Here is a 12282-nt window from a genome sequence, read left to right on the forward strand (position 1 = left end):
GCACCGCGTTTCAGTACCTGATGATAAATTTTGAATTTACTCTATGATAAATAATACCGCAAGGAAGGTCTCGAATGAATAATTTTATTTTACTTTCGATTCTTCTCTCATTATCCTTATCATCTTTATACCCGAAGATTTGCGTACACCTAAAATTAAGTGATACGTTCCTTGGAGACATTGAAAATAACATCGTTCGTTTTACTATCATTATCATTATTATTGTTTTTATTGTTGTTATTATTATTATTGTATAAAAATTGAGTTCAGTCGAGGTTCGGCCTTTGTTACATCTCAGGGATGGTACGAGCATACCTATTATATTTTTTCAATATCGCGCTGCTGGATATCATATCCTCCACGTTACGTGCTTCAGCATTTTCAAGAGCCAATTCAATTTTTCATAACGGCAATTTATATACCAATACTCCCTGCGCGTCGCCGATGTTGCTGCAGGCGGAGAAAAATACTGGCGAATAATCCCCCTGATAAGAACTACCTCTTACACGAAAATATAACGCGATATGGTAATATGCATCCGACTACTCTACTATCCGATAAGCCGAAGTTTTCACATATAATCTCTGTTATCCCAAACACTTGCTGCAGCTCGCAACGGGGTAAACATAAAAATTGAAAATTGAAACACATTCGAAAAGAGAAAAAAATAGGATATGTGTTAAACAATTCTCGAACGTGGCATGCTCTAAAACGTTTGTTAGGGTCCAAAGATAGGTTCTGGGAAAAGGTGAGCATTCTACATTAAATGAAAGATCATGCTCGTTTGATTTTTCGCGTTTTGTCATTTTTTATTTCACAGCTTCTTAGGAACAGTGAACAAGAAATTTTTTTTTTATCTTTACATCAATCAAAATATCAATTTACGTTGTAAGAAAGAACACCACTTTTATCAAGTCTCCAGTCGATGTTTGAGAAATGTGTCCGACGACTTTGTCATTATTAGTTCAATATCGTAAAGTGGTTGTAATTTAATACGAGCTTTTAATTTAGGAAAATAAGACCTGAGCGGAATATATAGTTATATTACGGGTCGTGATATTTGGGTAGAGTATAGATGTCGGGAAAGAAATAAAAATCGAAATGCTACGATACGTTTCTTCGTAACTTGTGTAAAATGTATAAATAAAGTGAAAAATAGAATGAGGACGATCTTCCACACAGCTTAGAAAGATCATCTTTCCCAGAATCTTCCGTTTAACCTAATCAAACATATCACGAATTGGCAGTTTGGAAAATCGCACGTTATTTTTTTCTGAAACACCTTAATACACCTAGATACGTGCAACAGGAGTTTTGGTAAAACTCGCCGCTGAACGCCACTTTTAACGTGGTAGCAACCGAAAACGTCGTTTAAGTTGACTGTATTCGGCTTTCGGCGTTGAGCGCGTCGAATTGTCGCACAACGCAGGCGTGTTGAAATAAAATTTAGTCACGGGTCCTTTATCTTCAAAATAATTAGACCGCCGGGGATCAAGGCTATCAAAACAAAAGCGTGACAGAGAGAGAGAGAGAGAGAGAAGGCACGATGCGGGGACGGACATCCAGGAATCCCGGGGGAGGACTCTTTCGAGTGAAAAATGTTGCAAGAGTTTGAAAGCAATAAACGTCCCGAGATCACGTAGGATAGAGGTAACCTGACTGCCTGCTTTCACGTCTTACACACACACCCTCATCCGCAAAGGAAAACCCTCATGGATCCCGGATGCGGTCTTTCCAGAGCGAGGAACTAATTAAAAGATGTGTAGGTATCCCGTTTGCCGGCTGCATTGCACCGCACACCGTCGAAACTTTCCTCCTGAGTTTGGTATTGCGCCGTGGTGCAACTGCAGAGTGAGGGTGGATCCGTCGCTAAATTGCTGGCTTAGGGACGCGTGACTCTACCTCGAAAAGCCCGGATCGAGAAATAAGGGACGGCCAATGCTCGCTCCACAAATTGTCCAAGGGGCGCGGAACTTGGGGGATTCGAATTGGCGGAATCGACTCTTTCTCTCGTCCCTAAGCGGGTTGGAATCGCCGGAACCGCGCCAAATGCTGTTTTCTTCACTAGGGTATTCGTCATTGTCATCGTTGATAAGTTTTTCCTACACACATTTGCCGATGTTTTATGTTTATTAATACTTACAAGAAGGCAGGAATGGAGGATTTGCAAACTCCGATACGGAGGGAAAGAAATTTTCTCGAGGACTTTGTCGAAAGGTAATCGAAACGTTCGATTCAAATTAGCTCCGACAGACCCGTCGGATTCAGCCTTATTCCTGTGAAGTATGGCTTTCCTGCACCAGCACGGCGGTCGATAAATAACGAACAACAATCAGTCCGCATGAGGTTTTGCGTGCGTATATATATATATATGCTAGTGTCGTGTTCGGAAACCAAGCAATAGAAAATTGCCAAAGGGTAGGTATTTACGATTGGACGGTGGGCTCCTTTAATTTATTTAAAACCCTCGGGCGACGCACACACCCCCACCCCCACCCCCGCCTCCGCAACCCCCGCGTTTGCCTGTTGTGAAATATTCACCGCTCCCCGGCATCGCTCCAGTCTTTCTACACAATGTTCCGTTTTTCAGAATCGCTCGAATGCTCGAATAGCGAGCAATGAAATTGGAGAGATTGACAGGTGCCGAAGAAGTGTAAGCTAACAATCGCAATGAAATAATGAAAACTGGCACGTGGAAAAATGTGCACAGTCCCGGATTAATCGTGAGGATAAAAAGACTAAAAAGGCTATAGCCTTAGGCCCTCGAAATTTTCAAAATCAAATTTTTCAAAATATTACTTAGATTTTTGAAAATTCGGGTATTTGAACTCCTAATCTTTACCGTTAAAGGATCGCACGAATATCGACGTCCCATTGCGATCCAATTCCGAAGAATTACCTGCATAAGTGTTTTCGAGAACTTTTGTACACACGTGTACAAAATATCGTAAACTGCTAATTTTTTCCCCGGTATCGCAGGAAAATATAAATGATTCGTCTCTGTTGAGCATAGAGAGTGAAATCGCTCGTGATTTAGATTTTGAAAACGTAAAGGACGATATTGCCATCGTTAACGCGCAGGCGCGAAAAAAAATATCATATATAATTACTCAATATCGTAATACAAAATGTACAATACTATTTTATACGAACTTAATTGCGTAACAGAAATATAATAATAAAAAAGTATTTCTTAACCTTAGTCGATGAAATTTTCTGTCACCACTTTTCAAATTTAAACAATTGGGCCATCTTGCAGGACCGACATTGTACCTTTTTTGTAGAGCACCGTTAGATATCGTGCCCCGTTAATCGGGTCTCAGTGTGTACCTGTAATATAATTCACAGAATCTATAAAGCTTGTGATTTTTAATTTCTTCATTCCGGGCTCAGAATTTATGATACTAATCCTGTACGAATCATATAAAAAGTTGTGAGGAAATTGAAGAAAGAAAGAAAAAAAAAAAAAAAAAACGCGTAGGTTTTATTATTCCTTGATGTTCGGATTTGTTTGCAATAAGTTATTAATTATACAAACCCAATTATCGTCTGCAATTGGACGTACATCTGGTGAGTTTAAAAAAAATAAATAAAGAATCTCTAACCATATTAATCGGCAAAGCGTGATGGAGAGCGTAATTAGTTGTTTCAATCAATCCAATTGCTATCGACAGATCGCTGCTGTGGTGAGAAATGTAGAGAAAAAAACGTCAATAACGATGTCGAATATTATTATACGCACGTACGAGATGCGTGTAAATAATAAACACAAATTGGCCGAATCCCGTAAAGTAGATATTGTGGTATAGGTACATATATATAATTATATATGTATGTATGTATATATTCCGTTCCGAGTTTATTCAGGTCCCATTTAAACGAGCAGAGAGCATTGCCCGCGCTAACGATAAGCAAATCCCAATCAAATTACATGACGCCCGTTTCATAACCGGCCGAACCAACGCTCCGCAGTTAACAAACGGATTCCGGGCTTTTGGTATATCTATCAGCTATACGTATATATACGCTACGGATAAAACCCATTACACCTTATATCTATACTGGACGTGTTCGTGCTGACCGTAACTGTTCGGAGCTCTCGTTGTGAAGGCTGTAAAAATTCCTCAGGGTACATCAAACTCGCACGATTAACTCCAGGGCAAAATCCATGATTAATTGTCGATAACTCGTCCTGGGTGAAACCAGTGAAATTTCAAACTTTTTGTGAGGAATCGGAGCGTTGACTATCACTAAAGTTTCATAAAACAAGTATTTTGCAGATTATTGTAACCAATTAGTTTCGAGATGGGTATGATTCGAATCGTTTAAAAAAATTGACGATTTTCAAGAAGCTTCTTGCCTCACGCCTCTTTTCATAAAAATTTTATAATTCCACATCTTTCAGCGAAGCTTATAAGAGAACAAAAATTGGCACCTAATTTGCAATACGATGATCGAATATCAAACTTGTGCCACTTGTTAGTGAAAAAAAAATAGCAAACATGTTAAAATTTGAATTCAAGATTGTCTTGTCAATTAGAAATAAGTTGCACTATTGGATAATTAATCATTAGATGTGAAAATTGAATGTCAAATTTTGTTCTCTACGTTAACAGGAAAATTGTGAAATTATTTGAATTTCTACGAAAAAAAGTGTACCCATTACAACGCAAGGAGCATTCCGAAGAGCGTCGATATTTGACCTGATACGAATCAATATCTATAAACCTGTTAAATACAATAACTAAACTTTACAGATATACTTGTTACTATAGTTAAAACTTTATGTCCGTAGAAAAATTTTATAGTTTCATTAAGACGTTCCCTTAATTCGAATCCGCTTGACTTGTTACGATTAAAGTTTTAACTCGTAACACGCTTACTAATAGAAAATACCAAAGTTAACCAATGAATTTCTTTAATAAATATTGCGTCAACGCGCCCGAACTCTTTAAAATAATTCTACGGCAGCAAGAAATTTTTGTGCGAACACAAAAGCCGCAGGTGGGTGTGCACGCGTCTCTCCAACGATAAACGAGAGCCCGTAAACTTGGGGCAATGATGAAAATGGCACACTACAGCGAGTGCCTAGATACCGGCGAGCCGAGCCCAAATTCATCGAGCTCATAGGTATACATATCCGTATCCGCATTGCAGTTATGATGACGATTAGCGTGAAACTGTCTCTGTATCCGAATGGTACCCGCAACCGCATGTCGTAAACCGTCGAAACAACGGCGTTATTATAGATCGTTAACTTAGGGAATAAAAAGAAGCTTAGGTATCAACGGGAACATCGCGGTGCTGGGGAACCGTCGACGTTATTTCCGCACGACGCGGCCAGTCGAGTGAATATCCGAGGGCAACAAAACTCGACGATCCCGACCCGGCATTGTTAACCCTTAACACCCGGACACCGGCTCCGTTAGCTAGATTCACGAATATTTTGATCCACCCCCGCACCACCGGACGACAAGCCACGAATGTACGTGGATTCAGCGGTTTTCTGGAATGGCGTCTGCGGTTTTCCCCGGTATTTCGTCTGGCAGTGTGGTTAGGTACCTTAAATCCGCCTTACGTACGTCTAAATTTCCAGAACTCAAACAGAGCTACGCGCCTGACGCCGAAGGGGATCTTTTCACAACGCATACTCCCAGCACCCCAGCTTTGCCATCGAAAGACAAGGAAGAGTTCAAAAGTTTACAAAAGGTTATTGGCTATCGTAAATGCAAACATATTTTTACGATACGTGTAACGATATGCAAATACACACAGAGTTGAATCTCTTCTTCGAAACGACGCGGAATATTTTCACCGACCATTTCGATGGTCCTGATAAATTGAATCCAAGGTTCAACGGCCTGCGAGAGAACTTTACGTAATGTATAAATTCGGAGTGGAATTAATTCGACGGAGTTAGCGGGAGCTAGAGCAACGGCCGATGTAAGGTACGTGTGGGTACGAGGATAAGAACGGAGAAGTGATAAGGGCTCGGGACGCGGGCTGGCCGTCCCGAAATCTGGGACATATATCCCTATTTCGGTGATCCCGTATTTCAAATCGATACACTTATTGCGAGAGAAGGGTTGATCAATTGGGCGAGAGGAAATATTGGGGGAGTGAAAGCGGCGAGGCGGAATTGGGGAGAAAATAGTAGATGGACTTGTTCCTGGGTTTGGTGGAGGCGCGTACATACACACCATTCGTAACAAAGTGTACAGGTACGGTCGATGAATATGTAAATACATTTAGGCTGATAATCACGCACGAAATCTTTTGACGTATCGAGTACTCCTTATCAACGACAGCCGCGGGGCGCTGCGCCGTAACATCAGGGGCCAAAAATGAGGAAAAATTACAGATTCAAATACGGCTGAACTCCACTTATACATGATATTTGCATCCGCACGCGATCAAACCCCGTCCCTGTGCACGACAAATGTCGCGTGTGTTTCACAGCGAGGCGTTGCATCCTGTCCCGTTTCCTCCGCGTGCCGCGTTGCATCCTTACAACCGTGATGACGAGGAGAAAACGACTTGTTCCCATTTAATCTTGGTACACCTGTACATTCGGCCTCATCCACGTACACGCGGCACGTGACAAAGACGTAAATCTGAAATGTCATTCCGATGAAACTATCGGGCATGTAGCATTTTCACGATCTTAAAAAAGCACGAAAATATGTGGCAAGGAAAAGCGTGAGGCACCCGCATTACCGATTGTGATTGATCCCTTCAGCATCCGCATATTCTGCACTGAGAGGAATTTTTAGTTCCGGTTACGGCTCTCGGTCCTTAGCTATTTTCATTTCTTACCGCAATCGAAAAATATAGTTCTAGGTAGAAAATGAACGTTAGATTTGTAGCTGTTAACGGAAAGTCTAATATCCGTTACTATTCTTTCTCATTACGATCACCGTTGCTATATTTTCTTGCAACTCTTGCGAAAATTGAATGCTTGCGCAACGATAAAATGACGTTAAAGCCTTGTTTGACTAAAAAAGTAGAGTAAACCTGAGAAACTGATTTTGCGTTGCAATTAACAAAAAAGTACCGACATTAGCGCAAAATAGTTAGGCGTACCTCGTTTTTTGTAATATTTTCAACCATGTTTAAACAGTTTTTTTAAGGATACCTGTTTTACTGATTTTTTCTCAGTGTAGATGCTCGACAAGCCTATCGTTGTATCGGAACAAACACTCTGGATAATCGTTTTCAAGCGCAATTTCTGTCGAACGGCATCCGCAGTCTGAGCACATTTGTGCACTTAGCCTCCCGCAATTGCATTACCATATCGGACCAAATCGCAGAGGTTGAACGGTTGGCTCCTCGAACCTCGTGATAACTTAACATAAATTCGATAAGTTTTGACACGGATCGATGTCTCCGCCGGGTTGATCCTCGGATTAATTTGACTATGAGAACCCGGCACGCCACCGGTGCTCGAGGGTTTTCGAGCGCTGGCTGAAAGATCATTGTTTGCAACTCTGAACCGGCTTAGGCGTCGGAAGGTGTCCTAGTAGGCGAGGAAAAGGGTTGAGGAATGGGTAAGAGATGAGAAGAGAAGGATTTCGAGAGGGGAGATCAGGAGTAACCGAGGCTTCCTTAACCCGGAGATTCCCGGCTTAACGTAGGCGCGATCCTCGTAAGCTAAAGCTAAGAGGCTATTAGTTAGCTACGCAAGCACAGGACCCCGTAACACGTAAGATCAACACGGCATATTATCATCGACGCGCGAAAATGTTGGATGACAAAACCGGGAGGGACTTTGTACTTACTTTCGATCCTATTATCTCGCCGCGATCTGCACCCTCCTACCACCTACAGGCTTGTAAAAGTTACGGTCTTACCGTCGTACGGCGTGTCATCGAAAGCGAAACGTGTACAGTGTGCACCGAAAAAAATTACATGGGATACGCGATTCCCTCAAATTCGGTTCAATCTCGCGACCAGTTTGCCAGCTGTACGGCTCCTTTATGAGGAGGAAAGAATACGTAAGAATTTTTATTGGGAAAGCGGTTGAAGGAAGAAATTGGTACCGTTCACGAGAAGTTTGTACGTAAACTTTTATAAAGCGAAGGCTACCGATCGTCGTAGTCGGGTTGGGTAGTTCAGTAGAAACAGATGGGGATGAACGGTCCCGACCATCAGCGACACGGGTCGTGAACGATACTCTACAGTCTTCTTGGATACATTATGCACGGTATCCTGGAGCCCAAACCAACGTGAAACCTTCGCAAAGCCGATTAGCAGTCAAGGCACGTTCGTTATTAGCCATTCGCGAGATCCCGACTAAAACCACTAAAATCAAACTTAACGCTGTGCACGAAAGGGAAGGAGAATAAGGGGGGGGGGGGGGGGGGGGGGAGGAAGGGGAAGAGGGCAAGGATGGAAACGCGGCGAGGGTGAGAGGACGATAAGAGGGAAGTTTGCACTCGGATGATCGGATACCCATCTGGGGAAAACATTTGCAGTTTAAAACCAGCTGCTTGAGAAGAGGAACTACCGCGAGAGAGCGGACCCGACTAACTTTTAAATGTATCTACGTAATAACTTTTGCTGCAGGTGGTAAAACATGAGCTAAAATGCAACTTCACTGCCCGTTTAACGAGTGGTTTAATCCCGTTCAGGTTTTTTACACTTCTTTCCTTCTGTCTTTCCATGCATCCTGTGTTTTCTTTTTTGTCTGTCGTTGTTGCTTTTTTCTTCTCCCTTTCTTTACGTTTTTCGTATAACACTCGTAGGATTTTTTTCATCAGCGAATTTGAATATCTGACATTGAAGAATAATTACCGTATAGCCTTATTCTTATATCCGAAACGAAATTAATGTCGAATTTCATTGGATGTAAATCATAAGCGAGTCATTACACGTCTCGTAATTTTTTAATCATGTTTTTCTCAATCCTTTCGTCGAGTGAGAGAAAAAGTACCGCCTCTCCTTCCCCCGCGGTGTTTACACTCTGATTGAGGCGTAGCTGAGGTTGCCTGTATAAGGTATAGTTTTGGGCGAGGGTGAGTCGATGACGCGGTCGCAGTCGTTTGATGTCCCGAATAATAAATGCCAGTGTGCGAAATTGAAGGAGGAAATGAGTTAATCGCGTGCCGAGGTGATGCATGAATTAAAATACCCAAGCCCAGCTCGGGCGAAAGACAAATGGCGGATGTAAGGTAGCGAAAATTCAACTGTCATTGTTTAATTTCTTATCTAAAATATTCTCCCCGCGTACATGCTGAGCATGTGAGTTTTTTCAAAATCCATACATGGACTGTCGCCCGTATGAATATTGGCAAAAATAGAAATCCGTAGGCATGCAGATAAGCTGAGAGGCTTACGACACGAGTCACGAATGTGCGCCGTTAGGCGCGATTAGATATTCGGATGACTCGAATTTATTGGTACCAGTTAAACCCGGAGTAGGAATAGTGCGATAGATTGAGGAAAAGCCGTTCTAGTATCTTTAGCAATACGGTAAGCGGAAGTGCTCTCGTAAATCCGATGATAACCCAGTCGGTACCGTTTTGGCACAATTGCTCGGTACCCGAGCAGCCCTGCAAACTCCTCTTTAAATACGAATTTCCAAGCTTTTACCACTCTTGCGAGTATTCGGCCGCAGTTATAATTTCAATAATACGTCGATTCCTCTCCGAACTTACAGGCATAGCTGTTAGTTGTACCACCGCATTTGCGAGAGCTTTCGAAAGCACTGGAAGAGCAGTGCGGTGTGCGTGAAATCGGTTAGCAGGTACGTGCGAAAACTGGCTTTATAAAAGGCGTTAACAGGTCCCGAAGCAAAGCGTTGGCAAGCTCGCTCCCTCGTAAGATCAGCACTTCTCCTCCATAAAAGAGACGATTTTAAGTAAACGTGGAGGTAACTGGGCGGAATATGTGACATCGTAAAAAAAAGCATAAAGGGTAATTGTATGATAATGAGAATACCGTATGCGCACCGACGGACTTGCGTGTCTGGCAAATAACGTTTCTACGGACCCTCGTGGAACCAATGCTCGCATGCGCAAAGTGATCTGAGCGAAGGTGTTGGGTGAAAAGAATTTAATCTGCGTGACACCTCATCATCGATTATCGCGATTCAATTTAAAGAATGGCTAATTATTTTTTTTTTTTTTTGGTTTTGTTTCTTTTACTCCTCTTTTGAAATTCTACATGCGATTGGAAAACGGAGCTATGGATAACGTTCGAAATGAAGGGGGAGTCTCTCTCAATCTCTCCATTTGCAGCCTGATCTGTGTGCAAACCGGATAATTATTATTTATATATCCCGAAGTGACTGAACTTGAAATTTTTTATCAAATGACTCGCCTTGGTGAAGAATTACGCAGCGTGGGAACCGAGACATTTGTATATATATTGATCGACTCGAGGAATCATGCAACACGAATTGAATGCCGGTTTGGGAATAATTGAGTATGGAAAAATATGTACATTATTCCCGGACGAGGCGTTAACGTTTTCGCGGTGGAGTTCAGTAATGTCGTAAAGAATGAATGAGCGAGGCTCGTCGTTCTTTAAGTAGAAGAAGAAGAAGAAGAAGAAGCAGCAAGTGTAGAAATTGTTTACGACCACCCTAGCAAAGTTTTTTAACACCTCGAGACAAGAGCTTTGAAGAATATTGGCCCAGGGGCTTTACGAGTGGGATCCGGTCGTCCTCGTTGCTCAGAAGCGCGGCTCAGAGAGAGAATGGCGAGTGGCAAAGGTGCTAAATATATTCCGCGGGAAATTTATTTAAAACGAAATCGCTTTGGCCATACTTCGAGGAGACTTTGAGGGCGGTACGCATCCGCTCTCCTCTGAGAAACTCGGAATAAAATCCAAGGAGCCATGCAATGGCTCGTGAACGGCTTTTACGGACTCAAGAATTGGCCTCGGGGATCTTGACCGAACAGCGTCTCGTCGTCGTCTCTTTCTCTCTCTCTTCCTCTGTCCTCGGTATCGTTTGCCAGCGGAGCTTTTATGGTGTGACAACCCGTCACGATGTGTAAACCATGAGCCTTTCTTCTCGGCGCAAACCAAAGTGGAACCCTTTTACGGTCGAACCTTTCCGATTCGGTGTACATTGTACATATGAGTTCGACTCTATACGAACCGACCGACTGGCTTTTCTCTCTGCATCGTCTTCTACGTTTTCGCTCCATCGCTGTACGATACCGAATTTTTCGGCTGTAACCATTTGGGCATGGTCGCAAAAGTTTTCTTTAGAAAGAACACGTCGGTATAGCTTATAAAACAACTCATATTTCATACCAGCGTTTGTCAAAATCACGCGAAATCTTGGCAATCTCAACGTGTCGTGTATAATTTTTTATCGAATACTTTCTGCGTACGAGGTTTAAGTCGGTAAGTTTATCTTAACGAAACATTGACAAAAAAATCCGTATTTTCTTATTTTAACAGTGATTTTTTAAGGATTTAAGATTGCAAAGTATAAGTATGTCTTGTTTTTATTACGGTTTGCTGAATTTCGAACAGTTCCAAAATTTTTAAGCAACGGTTTTTCCTCAACACGAATCCCAAAATGGCTACTGACGCTTTCGAACCACTTAGAAAATTGTACGATGGTTGAAATACTTGTGAATATTGTTAACACGATCTTACCGCGACAAAGTAACGAAACGAAGCTAATTAGATTTTAATAACTTCTAATTGCGGTTGGTAGGTCCAAATTGACTGACGTGACAGCCTTAATTTCGGAGTGAAAAATAACTTTGAATAATTTAACGTCCGTTAACTTCATCACGAATAATTCCTACCCCAGGACAACAATCTCTGATACTTTCTTGGCGATTCCAGTTATCCCAAATCTCCATCTCCCACGTTCTACACACCCTGATTGAAATTTCCCATCACTCGGATTTCCAAAACTTGATTCGGTACGCCGTTTGATGCAAAAACCAACTACTAATCAATAATATCAAAACCGATGTGAAAAGTGTCCTAAGCGACCCTCGGCGCAAGAAAAATTGACCCGAATCGCGCGAAGTGAATTCAGTGAAAGGTCTCGCGTACTCTTTCTATAATCAAGAGAAATAGGCGCAGAGCGATCTCTAAAAGAGGGTAGAATTCCGGAGAACGTCTAATCCACCGGCAGGCTTTCATTGATCCGGCAACATCGATCATGGCAAGACGAGAGAGATGATAAGGGCGTGTTGTAAACAGGATGGCGACGCGTCGCGTCAATCTGCGGAGCGGCTGTTTTCACGCCATCCACCCGCGTCGAAGGTTCCCCGATTTCTGTTTTTTCTCGACGCGAGTAAAGAGACGCTT

Source organism: Neodiprion pinetum, chromosome 2, assembly GCF_021155775.2.
Source record: "Neodiprion pinetum isolate iyNeoPine1 chromosome 2, iyNeoPine1.2, whole genome shotgun sequence".
NCBI classification, from domain to species: Eukaryota; Metazoa; Arthropoda; class Insecta; order Hymenoptera; family Diprionidae; genus Neodiprion; species Neodiprion pinetum.